Source organism: Chelmon rostratus, chromosome 10, assembly GCF_017976325.1.
Source record: "Chelmon rostratus isolate fCheRos1 chromosome 10, fCheRos1.pri, whole genome shotgun sequence".
Taxonomy (NCBI): Eukaryota; Metazoa; Chordata; class Actinopteri; order Chaetodontiformes; family Chaetodontidae; genus Chelmon; species Chelmon rostratus.
Window position 1 is genome coordinate 26,754,044 of NC_055667.1, and position 14,777 is coordinate 26,768,820.

The 14,777-nt window shown below is 44.2% G+C and overlaps 1 protein-coding gene across 2 annotated transcripts in view; it reads left to right on the forward strand.

The window, feature by feature from the left end:
- plxnb3 (plexin B3) overlaps positions 1-14,777 on the forward strand; it is a 72,070-nt gene that overhangs the window by 15,010 nt on the left and 42,283 nt on the right. For both annotated transcript variants that reach the window (XM_041946211.1, XM_041946212.1), the window contains exon 2: positions 7,952-8,024. The gene's annotated coding sequence lies outside the window, so the exon portion shown is untranslated. The remainder of the gene's footprint in view (positions 1-7,951; positions 8,025-14,777) is intronic.

Sequence of the window (14,777 nt, forward strand, 5' to 3'; positions counted from 1 at the left end):
TGTGCGTGTGTGTGTGTGTGCGCGCGTGCGTGTGTGTGTGTGTTCCATCTATGCAGATTACAGCTCTATAATGTCTCAGTTTGCAGAGTTACAACCATCAGATTAACTCCACAGATTAGTGAATGAAGGCAGGCAGCCTAATCTACCGTTTTACTCTGTGTGCGTGCATGTGTGTGTGTGTGTGTGTGTGTATATATGTGTGTGTGTGTTTCAGGGTCAGCTTTAATGGGGATTAAGTCGACTGGTGGCCTATTTGGAAGCTTCAGATTGAATTTGTTTGCAGGGGAAATAGAAATGAAGCCTGAGTTAGGATGAAAGGTGTTCTGATGAAGCTCTGCATGATTTTTGGCCTTCTGATCTTCCTCTGATCGTCGGTTGTTCCTCTCCAACAGTTTGTGAAGTGTTTCCATACAGTGCGCACACACTGTGCACGATTCAGCACACATCGATTTGTGGTGAAGTTACACTGAAAGCTGCTTGATGCGATTCGATTCATCTGTGATTTAAACACTGAATCAGAAAACTGAGTCACATGAGCAGCAAACATGTGACCCAGGAGGAAGCGTTGTCACCTCAGCTCGTCTGATCACGTGTCTGTCTGATGATTGGACCTGGAGCGGCTGATAGTTGGCGGGATGCCGCAGGAGTCGAGGTCACGGCGTCGTCTCGCTCAGTGTTTGTGGTGTTTGACAGACTGCAAACATCAGAACTGATCTGACGTCAGACACGTGGACACATGCCACCACACGTCCCAGTGAGCACAGTCATTCACTGAGGCAGCTTCTCCACGCGGCTCTCATGTCGCCTGACTGAACGGATCCATTTCATTGATACGCTGATACGCTCCGATCAGAGTCAGAGCCAGTGAGCGTCGCATGTTGTTGTAACACCGACAGTCACCGCGGATGAAGGTGTGTGATTGAGAAGACTCACTTACAAAGGTGTGTTTTGACAGTCAGCTCAGAGCCCAGGCGTCCCACAGAAACAGCAGCAGTCAGACCAGTTGAACCAGTGTGTTCCAGCTGACAGCAGCAGAGGTCACTCAGCATCAGTCAGTAGCTGCAGCTGTCTGACCTCTGAGCCCACAGACCCTGCAGGGAAGCCACTGATAAAGCAACACAACTTTTCCCTCGGTGTTTCCTCTCTGAGCCTCAGAGGACGGTCGGGTGGATGTAAACCTGCAGACGACTTTCAGGGTGAAGATCTCCACCAAACCAAATAATCTTCATCTGAGCTTTACAGCAGATCATTTCACTGTCAGCAGGAAGGACTGAAGCCGCCAGCTCCTTAAACCCTCTGAGCCTCTAAACATCATGATGATCAAATAAATGACCTGAGATCTTCAGGCAGGTTTCTGTCTGCAGAGCAGTTTGTTCCTCCGACATTAAAGCAGATCAGAGCTGTTAGTTATTCAAATATTTGCTGATGATGCAACACTGTGAAATACTGACACACACACACACACAGACACACACAGACACACACATGCACACATAGACACACACACACACACGCACACAGACACACACACGCACACAGACACACACACGCACACATAGACACACACACACACGCACACAGACACACACACACACACATAGACACACACACACACGCACACAGACACACACACGCACACAGACACACACACGCACACAGACACACACGCACACATAGACACACACAGACACACACACGCACACACGCACACAGACACACACGCACACACGCACACACACACACAGACACACACACGCTCACATAGACACACACACACACACACACACACATTTAGACACACACACACACTCACACATACATAGACACACACTCACATATAGACACACAAAAACACGCACGCACACACACACACACACGTAGACACACACACACTGAGTGGAGGGCAGTGGAGACAGCCTCCTCTGTGGATCTGCTGGTTCTGGATGTAAACCGCTGAGGGTCCAGGCTGGCTTGGATGTTCTTCGATGGAGAACCAGGTTCTTAAAGCACTTCATCAGAACGGGGTTGAGTGATTCTGGCCTGCAACATCAGCAGGGTTGTCTGGTGATGCATATCACAAAGCAAAACAGAACCATGAATCTGAACTCGTGAACAAGATGGCTGCAAACAGCCTCGGCTCAGCTGGTCCAGCATGAAACCTACAGCAGGTCTTTGGACGCTGAGTTTGTTATTTGCCTTCATCCTTTTTGAATTCATTTTGATACTTTTGATTTTAGTAATGAAATTCAGTTTAAGCCAATCAGCACTTTGTCATAGACCAGAAGGATGTTGAAAGGTTTTCCTCTCAGTAAGAGTCAACAGGAGTCATGGACCTGACAACATCTGTGGTCGATTACTTAAATCTAATGTCTTTTTAACTGAATAAGCACAAATAGTTGGAGTGCTGCGTATTTACACTGTGCTACAAAGGCCAGCAGTGTGATGAGACGCTGAGCTTTATGCTACGCAGAGCGCTGCACGTTCGGCCTTTTTTCTGGTTGTCGAGAGCTGAAAAACTTTGGGTAAAATGTTGCTCTCGTCACCATCCAGTCGCAGTGGGGATGGGGCGGGATAAATACGAGTGCTGAACGACGACAGGGGAGGAGAAATGAAACATTTTAAGATAAGAACCTAAAGTCTTGTTCTTGAAACTGCATTTCTAACATTTGTTGTATCAAACATAGCTTAACCGTGTCATGTTATCTGCTACTTACGTAAAGGACAAATATTAATGGGACATACAAATAATTGTAGGTGAACATTTAAGACATGTCCACTGACCAACATGTGGTCATGTATAAGGTTTGCCCCTCGTGTTGTCGCGCAATTCAACCAATTTTCATCCTGCAGTATTTTAACCAGGACACTTTTAGGACAATTCGGGTTTGACTCTTGACTTTTTAACGCATACAAGGAGAGAGAGTGAATTCTGTCTGCAGATTGCTCCTCTACCAGCTCCCCACATAATATGTGCTTTTCCCATGATTATTTATCCTCTACAGAAATGTTTCAGAGCAGGTGTGACAATAGGACTCAGAGTATGAAGATGACTCGGTTTTTGTTAGTCGGGACAGTGAGACCAGCCGTAGCCCTGTCAACCCAGACTTTGTCGAGTTGTGTGAGCAGCCCTCTCTTCAATTATACACATTGAATACCAAAGATATGATACTTGACTTTAGAGGACATGCAATCTTACAAATATCTTGGAACAGTTATTGACTCAAAACTAAATTTTGAAGCAAATTGTGAAGCCGTGTGCTAAAAGGGGCAGCAACATTCCTTTTGATTGAAGATACATTTCCAACGTCTGGTAGGATGATTGGTGAGTCACAGCTTGACAGTGTCCCTTTACGCCAGACTGTTCTAGTGGATAACCAGTTTCATTTAAAATGATGACTCCCACCCTTTGCACAGGGAATTTCAGCTTCTTCCCTCTGGACGGAGGCTTATAGTCTCAAGGTGTAGAACAAAGTGATATAAAAATAGTTTGTTTCAGCAGCCACCACTCAGATGAACAAGTCATCGCAACACTGCACAGATGCTATTGAATTCAATTAAATTTTATTTATATAGCAACAAATCACACCAGAAGTTGTCACAGGACATTTTCCACAAGGAGCAAGTCAGGACCAGACTCTTCAGGATGACTTCTGTTCATCCTGTCTGGGTTTATTTCTCCACTCTACATTAGCCATCTTAGAACGCGGCTTACTACTAAGACGTTCAATAAAGTGACACAAAATAGTGATTAAAACATATTTTATTGATTTAAAATGAGCCTACTCTTGTCTGTCACCTCACTGAGCAGCACGTATGTTGCATAGCAACCGCCTCTCACTGTGCGCAGGCCGGCAGGCAGGAAAACTTATTTCTTTACAGTTATTTAGCATAATCATGTCAAATTTGGAGAAGTGATGGGATATCCCAGACCTGAGAGAGACGTAGCTGGCGACACTGTACTGATGAATAAAAGGGGGTTGTGTTCTAAAGCATAGTATATAGACATATGATATATTCATGAATGTAATATATGTACATATTAGCAACAGATAGTATGAGTACATAATACAACGATATGGATCCAATAATAATGACTGTTTAACTAATAGTAATAGCAGTTGCAGTGGGTGTCAGGCTGGGCCATGGCAGGATATGTAGCTGTAATCCACAATCCAGGTTCATCCACTCTCCATGGGAACCAAGACTTTGCTAGGACATGAATTCATACAGATGGAGAGGGAGAGAAGAACAGAGGAGCTCTGTGTCACTGGAAATCCCCTGACAGTCTAATCCTATCACAGCATAACTAGGGGCTGGTCCAAGGCAAGCCTGAGCCAGCCCTAACCGTGAGCTTTATCAAAAAGGAAATTTTTAAGCCTACTCTTAAATGTAGAGAGGGTGTCTGCCTCCTGGACAACAACTGGAAGATGGTTCCACAGGAGAGGAGCTTGAGAGCTGAAGGCTCTGTCTCCCATTCAGCTTTAAGAACCATAAGTAAGCCTGCGTTCTGGTAACACAGTGTTCTAGTGGGGTAAGAGGGTGCTGTGAGCTCCCCAAGATAAAATGGTGCCTGGCCATTGAAGGCTTTGTTGGTAAGGAGAAGGATTTTAAATTCTCTTCTGCATTTTACAGGGAGCCAGTGCAGAGCTGCTATGAATTGGGCAGCCTGATGGAGGTTGTAACTTTGAGCTGAAAGGATATAGACAGGACGCACAGGTCTGTTGCTCTCTTGGTTGATCCCAGAGCTACGAGGAGAGCAGTAACAGAACCAGGTGCCTGATCCAGAGGCTCAAAAGGCAGACCTGTAAGGCCATCGTGGTCTGTTTGGAGGTCCTAGGGTCGGTGTGAGAAGACGTGCCTTTTGCCTGACACAGGGCTGTGGGCAGATCCAGTATCGGCTCAACTCCTCCTGGAGTGGACCCCCTGTGGACATGTTGAGGGATCCTAAAACATGCGACACTTGTCAATGCTGTGAGCTCCAGCAGGTTGATGTGGCAGTGGGAGCTCAGCCACATGCCTCCTACACTGGCCTGGTCAGGGGTCCCTCCCAAAAGGATGAGGGAGGCATTAATGAAGACCTGGATGTAATGGGGGATGCACCCCAGCCTCTACACCAGTGTGTGTGTTGTCATGTCTGGCAATGCACCACTGGGTGACATTGTCTCGAAAGGCGATGAGATTGGCAGGGAGAGCTGGAATGGGCCCACACTTCCCTTCCTAAAGGGGGTGTACATTCACAAGATAGAAATAACGGCCCCCACCCACATTATGCATTTTTTTTTACTGTAGGGGCAATTAAAAGACCACTACCTGTAGACCTGACTGAGGGTTCACAGGCTGAAAGTAAAATGATTATTAAGTAGTACCAAGGCCGTTAAGATTTTTTGCAATAAATCAATAATCAATAAATCAATAGAAGGATACTAAAATCAGTTGTGAGGCAGAGAATTGGTGTAAGGTGTTTCCGGTTCCAGTCAACAGACATAAAGAGGTTCATGTGCCCACCCTGAACCACCAATGATAGCGGTTTCTTCCTCGCTGTTTAACACTAAGATGAAGAGTGTGTGTGTGTGTGTGTGTGTGTGTGTGTGTGTGTGTGTGTGTGTGTGTGTGTGTTTGTCAGATGTCACTGTCAATATGGGGACCCTGATTCTTAGCTTTTTTGGCTCTTGCGGTTTTCCTGTCAGATTCAGTTTCACCTGTTTTCACAGTAAAAGCTGTAAACAGCCTCAGTGTGCTACCTGTAAACAGTGTGCTACCTGTAAACCGCAGACAGAAAGTGGAGCATTTAGCAGGAGAACAGACAGATATTTCCCTCCAGAATGACCCTGAACAGCTGAAAGAGAGTGAATACTGGTGAGTTGTTGATCTCTGTTTTTTGTCTTCAAGGACGACTCGTGCCTCAGCTGGCTGCATGTGTGTGTGTGTGTGCGTGCGTGTGTGTGTGCGTGCGTGTGTGTGTGTGTGTGTGTGTGTTGTATTGTTGGCCGTCCTTCAGACTACAAACCATGTGACACAAACGCAGACTGAAGCTGCTGAAAGTCTCTTTAGTGTTTTTTGTCTTTGTGACTCGATGTGCGGGTTGATTGATGGGAGGCGGAGCCGCAGACTGTTGTTTGTTAGATATACGTTTTCTTTCACCACAGCCTGGCAGGTGATAAAACCGAATTCACAGAATATATGAAGTTCAAACGCTAAGACCATGACTGACATTGATTATTCAAGATAAACAGTGACGCGTGGACCATCTGATGCCAATGAGCTGAATTGATTTACACTGTCAACAGTTTAGATTTGATTTTTAACATAAAATCAAGGATGAAATGTTCCGTTTTCTGTGAACTCGTATTAACATGTTAACAATCGTGTAACATTGTTTGTGTGAAATGTTCTGAACTTGTATTGGTGCGTCACAGCATCAGTTTGTGTCGCTCAGGCTTTCTAAAATTCACTCCGCCATCAGTCTGGACTCATGTCTAATGTGGCTTGGAGTAAAATTGGGACTTTTTACAGTGAGGTTCTGAATGCTGTTTAGAACGAACGCGAGGAAGTGACAGCTTTTTATCTCCTCTGTGTTCAGTTTAAAGCAGCGTGAAAACGAATCAGTAATAAAAGGAAGGAGCTGACATGTTGGAGCAGCAGCTGTATTGACGAGGACAGATGAGTGTGAGCCGCTCAGTCTATAGATCATCAATCAATACCCGCAATGACTGATTAGCTGTACACTCCACGTTGCTCATTAACTCATTATATGCTCCAGGAGAGAAACAGGAAGTGATTCATTGCTTGACCTCACAGTTGACCTTGAAGGCAGATGGTTGATGAGGAGTGAATAAAGGAGCAATCCACCCAAAACACTGAAGCTGTGGGCAGACAGCAAGAGACAAAAGACGTGTTAATATAAAGGAGGAATTCACGATCAGAATGTTTCCAGATCGAATTTTAAAACTTAAAATAGATGAACTCTGACCAGAAAACTGGAAACTGGCAAGTAGAGCTGAAGCCGAAGACATAAAAAGTAAGATGGGGACAATAACCAAACAAAAGTGCAAGGCTGTAATGGTTGAAGTCATCAGCATTTATTCAGACGACAGACTGAACTTGAATGTAAAGACGGGCAGAGGTGAGAGGTGAGAGGTGAGGCCTGTTTGACGAAGTCTCTTTTCTCTGTGGGTCTAAAATCTCTCCACGAACTTCACTTTGTGCTTGTTTCTTGACAAATGAAAGAATAACAACACAGATGAAGTGTCAGAGCAGGCTAGTCACCAGGTCTTTATCCTTTCACATTACACAACCTGGACCTGGACCCTCAGAGGGACCCCTTGGGGCCCCGGCCCCTCAGCGGGACCCCCATCAATAAGTGGATTAATGGTTGATCAGCAGTGACGAGTTGTCTCGTTCTCTGCTGTCTGATGTTTGCGTCCCAATAAACTGAGCTTCTTCAAATGGTCTTCAGGTCTCGGGTTGACAGACGTCATCAGTGGCAGAAAAGCAGAAGAACAATGAAGACCTGGACCCTCAGATTGTGACTGACAGGTCATGTGTTTGTTATCGCTGCATCTCTGCAGCTTTATGACTCTGCATCCAGCGAATGTAACCTGAACTCATCTGATGCGTTCACTGTCGGCTGCGCTGATGTTACGTCACAGTATCACACATGGGTGTTTTCAGATAAACAGAAAACAAAGAGCAGGAACCTTTCAGTGGAGAGTGAATTAAAGAAGGAAATGAAGAAACAAAAGGGATCAACAGATGAATCAGTCATGTAGTAACTCTTGGTTGTGGTTCGAGAGTAAATGTGGAAAAACAGAAAAATAACTATAAATATGAAGAATAAATATGAAACCGTCGTCGCCGGCAAAACCAAACTCTATTGCTGTGTAGTTGCCCTGATACACAGTAGAAGCAGTGGAATATGATATGATGTGCGTCTGTTTTTGTGTTCCCACAGGAAACGTCCTCCTGATGAAGAAGGTTCCTCCTCTTCCTCCTCACACCACAGACGCAGCAGGTTGCCTCAACAGGTTGGTTCAACTCTAATCTCTGTATCTGCTGATGTGGCACGCTGAGTCAGGGCGTCCGGCTGGTTACCGTAGCAACCAGAGTGACCTCAGAGAGCGCCGACACATGGCGAGCAATGATGTCATCAGTCCTGAAGCAGAACTCGTCACTGAGATTCAGTGGGCGGAGTCAGTGTAGTCTTCACACAGTTGTTTCTCTTTGCTCAACGCAGTGATCTGATTGGTTGTTTCAGGAATCTAGATCATCAAAGTGTGTGTGTAACAGAGCAGTCATTGTTATCGTTCCCTGTCTGTCTCTCTCTGTCTGTCTCTCTCTCTCTGTCTCTCTCTCTCTGTCTGTCTCTCTCTTGTTTCCTGTTTATCCTCAGTGTCTCTCGCTCATTAACAGAAGCTCATTATGAATCAGTTCTTCAGTACAAAGTGTTCTCTGTGTTTCATCCAGTTTTCATGACGTCGTCTGTAACCAGTTAGTCACATTTAGTCTCTCCAGCCGTTCTCATCAGAAAAACCAGCGTATACGTCGTCTGTGTGAGCGCGTTATTGGACCCATAGTTACCTTTATTGTTAGAGGCGGCCTCTAGTGGCTGTATTGATTATGACGGGAATGAAGGAGGAGGTCAGATGATGTGGTATGAAAGTTATGGTGCTTAAACTTGAACACACTGTGAGCGTTTGACATTAACCACGTGTGGATGGAGGTTGTTGTATCGGCCTGTCGCTGATTTGTGTTTTTTTGAGTCACAGGCAGTCGACCTGTTCAGTCGTGTTGGTTTGAGGACGCGTTGTTTCATCAGCTGAGTGCATAAAGATATCTTCAAATATCTTTAAATACTTTAGAATTGACAGCAACAAAATAGTGTTTTGTGTTGAATTTTCCTTTTTGTAATTTACAGAAGCTCATTTGAATATTTAGAATTTCAAAGACTTGATTTTGAAGAGTAACATAACTTCTACCTGTAAATCGAACTCACCTTGTCGCAGTGATGTACCTCAGTACACTGTGACATCACAGGTGGGTGTGGCCACTGGCTGTTGTTTCTGTCAAATTAAAGCGACCGCTGAGGATGTTAATCAACCAGCCAGACCTCTGTCCAATCAGAAACACTCTGTGAGTCATGTGATCTAGGACGGCGCGGCTCAGACTGGAAGCCTTTATTTTCCAATAAACTTTAAACATCTGAATTTGTCAACCTGAAAAAAACAACAAATATTTGAAATGAGTGCCTGTAAATGTGAACGAGAGAAACCTGAATCCGGTGAGGTGCTTTAAATCCAGTGGCGTTACAATATTTGTTTTTCTTTATGTCTTCTTTCTGTGACTTCTGTGCTGCCACACAAGTGCTGTTCTTTGTGTCTGCGTGTTTGTTTTACTGCCTTGAACAGAAATCATCCTTCAGCATAAATAAAGTTCAGTTGGATTCTGTCTGCAGTGTTGAACTGGGACACATCGTCTCTCTCCATCACACACATTTCCTCCCAATTACTGCGTGTCACCTTTCACCTCCTCCCCTCCCCCTCCATTCATTACTCCGCCTGGTTGGTTCGTCTCTCTACAAGCTGCTTTTCACGCTCTCTAAATCTCACCCCACCACCCCTCCATCACCCTCCACTCCTCCTCCCACTCCTCCTCCCCCTTTAAAGCCTCTTCACTCGTCCTTCATCTTTTGTTTCTGCTGGAAAGCTTCACACACCTGATAAACAGCACACACACACACACACACACAATCAATCAAACAATCACAGCCAGAAAAATAACAACATAATATAATATAATACAATAAAATAGAAAAATATCATTACAATGTAAAGTGCAGCCCCACCCACCACCACAGCTCCAACACTGACCCACTCTTTGTTCTTATTGATCGTTGGTTAGATTTGTTTTTTTAAGGGTTAAAATTCACTACATCATATTTCATCCATCCGAGATGTGTTGAAATCCATGTACGTTTTCACAAGATTTTGTTTTGTTTTTCCTAAATCTTGTTTTAATTTTTCTGAATTTGTGTTTTACAATTGAAGCACATTCATCAGACAGCGTTCGATCATCAGTCATCGATTTCAGCAGTTCAGTTGGAAAATACTCCAAATGTAATGAATATCGCTGAATTTGGTGAAGCATCGTTTTGAATCAGTTGGATGTTCTGCAGGACGGCCTCCACATGCAGCTCCATCACAGCAGAAAGTGTGACTGATGGAGGCTGCTGCCGCGTTCAGGTTCCTCCAGAAACAGATGAAGCTTCTTCATTTTCCGACACAATATCTGACTCCACACATGCAGCATACACCCAACATCTGCTGATTGCACCATCACTGTGTGTGTGTGTGTGTGTGTGTGTGTGTGTGTGTGTGTGTGTGTGTGTGTGTGAGACATTTATGCCGTGATCAACACAAGCCGGAAACATTACTGTGCTTCTTCATGTAAACTGAATTGATAAATTGGTTGTGTTCAGGGTTCACAGGGGGTGCAGGAAATTTGGAAAGCCATTGAATTGAAAAGCTTGTCATCCAGACATAGAAAGTCATGGAGTAGAATAAATCTATTGATTTAATCTGGAATATCAGGAAATTTGTGTGGCTACGTTCTGCGATCAGTAAGTACAGGAAGTGAAAATTAGCTTCATATGGGCGCAGACTGTGAAGTTATTTTGCAGCTTATTACACAGCTGATATCTGTGTTTTAAAACGTCATCATCAAAGTATGCCCTGAACGTGTTTGTAAGGAAGCAGGAGCCCAGACCCAAACCGTTCAGACCCGGCTGAACCATGTGCTGTCGCTGAATTTGACACCTGAAGGCAATCTGAGATGAAGGTTGTATCTTCGTTCTTATTTCCTCTTCAAAGACTCAGTTAAATGCAGCTTTGGAAAGACTTTCTCACAAACAAAGACTAACTAATGATATCAGCAGCCAGCAGCATGTGACACTACATGATAATCAATGATCTGCCTCACTGGTTCGCAGACAGACTTTTCCCACTAACGTCCAGATGACGAGACTGATAAACTCCAAACATCTTTCAGCTGAACTGGACGACAGTTCAAACACTTTTAATCCAGACCAGAACTCTGGAGGTTTAAATCTGTTGTCATAGCAACACCATAATGTTCCCACACTGCAGTGATTTTCACTCATCAGCGACTTTAAGGAGATCCTCTTTTGCTTCATTTGGTCCTTTACCATTAGCTCGACAACCTAATGCAACATGTTGGCTTCACTGTCTCTCCCCCTGCTTCCCAGCAGGCTTTGTGCCTTCTACTTAACATACATGACACGCATCAATGCTTGTGATTGGCCGCATCACAGAGAGAACAAGAGAGAGTTTTATTATGAAATGACATTTGAAAATAATCCAGTCTGAGCTCAAAGTTTTATGCAACAAAATGTCAAAAACCTGATACATCAGGTGGGATTTAAGTTCTCACAGACAAGAATTCTTATCATTGTTAGTAAGTTTTGTGTCTTGTTTACGTTTATTTGACAGTTGAAAGTGTCGATATAGACGGGAAACATGAAGACACAGTTACACATTATGTTATACACGTTGTCTTGACCATTTGATCATGATCACACTGTGAATATTTACACTGTGTCTCTATCTGAAGTGCTGAGTGCACTGACCCATCACACTGAATCTTACTTCCTCTGTACACATAAACTTAAATAAAGTCCAATTCTGATCCTGACTTGGCCAAAACTGGATCAACTCTTAAAGGAAATGGGCTGTGATTGGTCAGATGTGTTTATGGTGTAAATTTTGTGAGCTTTTGTGAGGAGAGACATTAAGGCAGAGATATAAAATCACAATATAGACGTTGCTGCACCAGCTGTCTGCAAACACACACACACACACACACACACACACACACACACAAACAGTCAGACCTCAGGCTGTGTGTGTGTTCTTTTTGTGTCTTTGATTGATGTGTGTGTGTGTGTGTGTGTGTGTGTGTGTGTGCAGTGGTGCATGTGACCCTTTGTGTGTGTGTGATTAATATTGCATGAGGGTCCTGATGAGAAGTGGACAAACACTCCCAGCTGAGCTCTAACACACACACACACACACACACACACACACACACACACACATGAATGAATGCATGAATGCATTGTCACACACACACTCAATCACATGAGGTCACACACACACGTTTTACCAGCAGTGTGTTGTGTCACAGATAAGATGCTGCTGATAACACGCACGCACACACACACACACACACACACACACACACACACACTCTTCACGTCACATTAAACTGTCTGTGGTAACCATGACAACCTGAACATTTTATGATTGTCACCTGCTGTGACCTGTCAGCTGTGAACCAATCAGACCACAGCAAACAAACAGAGAGTGGGACTCACCTGAGCAGAGACGTTGTGTAGAGTCTCACTCTGACACATTTTCAGCTGCTTTGAAATCTGTTCTGATCACAGCTGTAATTACACCAGTACAACTAATCAGTATTGATCCTGATGCATTTTATTTTGAAGGAAACATGTTTTAATGTTGACTGTATGAGTCTGCCTGTTGTGAAGAGCAAGAAGGGTGTGTTTTATTTTGGCATCTAACTCAATTAGAAGAAGACGAAAACAAAGTACAATAGAATAAATGGCAAGTTCAACCGGAAAAGGAGCAACAACTAACAAGCAGAACAATAATGCAAACAGGAAAATATCACAAAGAACAGTCACAACAAAGACGGGATCACTGTGGAGATACAACAGTTCTGTCCTGTCAGGGTTCAGTTGTCTGCAGAAACATTTTATTTGTTTCATTGGTGTCATAATGTTTCATGTTTTATGTTGCATTGAATGTGATGGACATGTTGAGGAGTGTGTTGTGTGTTTAATGACAGAATAAAAACCCAACCCAGAAGAAGAAGAAGAAGTGTGTTGGACAGAAGCTTAGTTTAGTGAGCATGTTGAGGATTTAGCAGCTGCTTCCCATCATGCACTGGGGCTCATAGTGAGATGATTCAACCACTCTCAGCAGCAGCTGATGGAGGAGAACAAAGAGACAGATCAGCTGTGGGATGTCCTGCTAAGACGGGAACTCTGAGGGACGCTGAGGAACCGACACTAAATATGTAGCTGTTGTGTTGGAGGCTAAGTCAGCTGCAGGTCAGGTGAGTTGGACTGCAACTCAGTGCCGACTGTCAATAAAAGAGTTTTTCTCATCATTGTAGGTAACATGTAGAGCTGCAGCTAATGATCATTTCCATTACTGATCTATCTGCAGATTATTTAGCTGCTAAATGCTCCACTATGTTCACCAGCTAGTCTCTCGCTGTGTCAGTCTGCTGTTGCTGCTCAGCAGGTAGTGTGCAGAAGCTTTTCACTGCTTTTTCTCTGAGAATGTGAGCGCTGAGAGTCAACTGAAATAGTGAAGTTGTAGTTGGACAGATGTAAATCTGGGTAAAGCTGGGGGGGACTGCAGATTCAGCTGATAAGTGTGATGTGTATCCACTTTACAAACTGCTGTCAACTCGACAATCATGTCACTTTTACCTCCAACTTTAATGGTCACAGTGCTTTTTCTTTCTTAAGTTAGTTACTTCACTTTTCACAGTTAGATGAGTACATTCTTTGTAGTAGTTGCCTAGCTGCCTACTAAAGAGAAGAAGAGTCAGTGTTGTGTAGATTCAGAATTGTGTAGAGTCAGTGTTGTGTAGAGGAAGTTTTGTGTCGAGTCAGTGCTGTGTAGAGTCAGTGCTGTGTAGAGTCAGTGTTGTGTAGAGGAAGTTTTGTGTCGAGTCAGTGCTGTGTAGAGTCAGTGCTGTGTAGAGTCAGTGTTGTGTAGAGTCAGTGCTGTGTAGAGGAAGTCTTGTGTCGAGTCAGTGCTGTGTAGAGTCAGTGTTGTGTAGAGTCAGTGCTGTGAAGAGTCAGTGTTGTGTAGAGTCAGTGTTGTGTGGATCCAGTGCTGTGTAGAGTCAGTGTTGTGTAGAGTCAGTGCTGTGTTGAGTCAGTGTTGTGTAGAGTCAGTGTTGTGTGGATCCAGTGCTGTGTAGAGTCAGTGTTGTGTAGAGTCAGTGCTGTGTTGAGTCAGTGCTGTGTAGAGTCAGTGCTGTGTAGAGGCAGTGCTGTGTAGAGTCAGTGTTGTATTGAGTCAACAGAGTCAGTGCTGTGTAGAGTCAGTGTTGTGTATAGTCAGTGTTGTGTGGAGTCAGTGCTGTGTAGAGTCAGTGCTGTGTAGAGTCAGTGTTGTGTAGAGTCAGTGTTGTATTGAGTCAGTGTTGTGTAGAGTCACTGCTGTGTAGAGGTAGTGCTGTGTAGAGTCAGTGCTGTGTAGAGTCAGTGTTGTGTAGAGTCAGTGCTGTATAGAGTCAGTGTTGTGTAGAGTCAGTGCTGTATAGAGTCAGTGTTGTGTAGAGTCAGTGTTGTATTGAGTCAGTGTTGTGTAGAGTCAGTGCTGTGTAGAGTCAGTGCTGTATAGAGTCAGTGTTGTGTAGAGTCAGTGTTGTGTAGAGTCAGTGTTGTGTTGAGTCAGTGCTGTGTAGAGTCAGTGCTGTGTAGAGTCAGTGGGTGTGGTGCCCTTCAGATGAAACCCATAAAACACTCACACTGATTTACCGCCTCTGTCTCTAACTTCACGCCTCAAACCAATGATTAAATATTAATGAACCTGACTCCTCCCCCAACTAAGCCCCACCCCTTTCATCCCCACAGGAACTCTCTCTCTCTGTCTGCAGGTCTCTCACTCCCCCTTGCTCTCTCTCTCTCTCTCGCTGTCTCTCTCTCTCCCGCCCTCTCT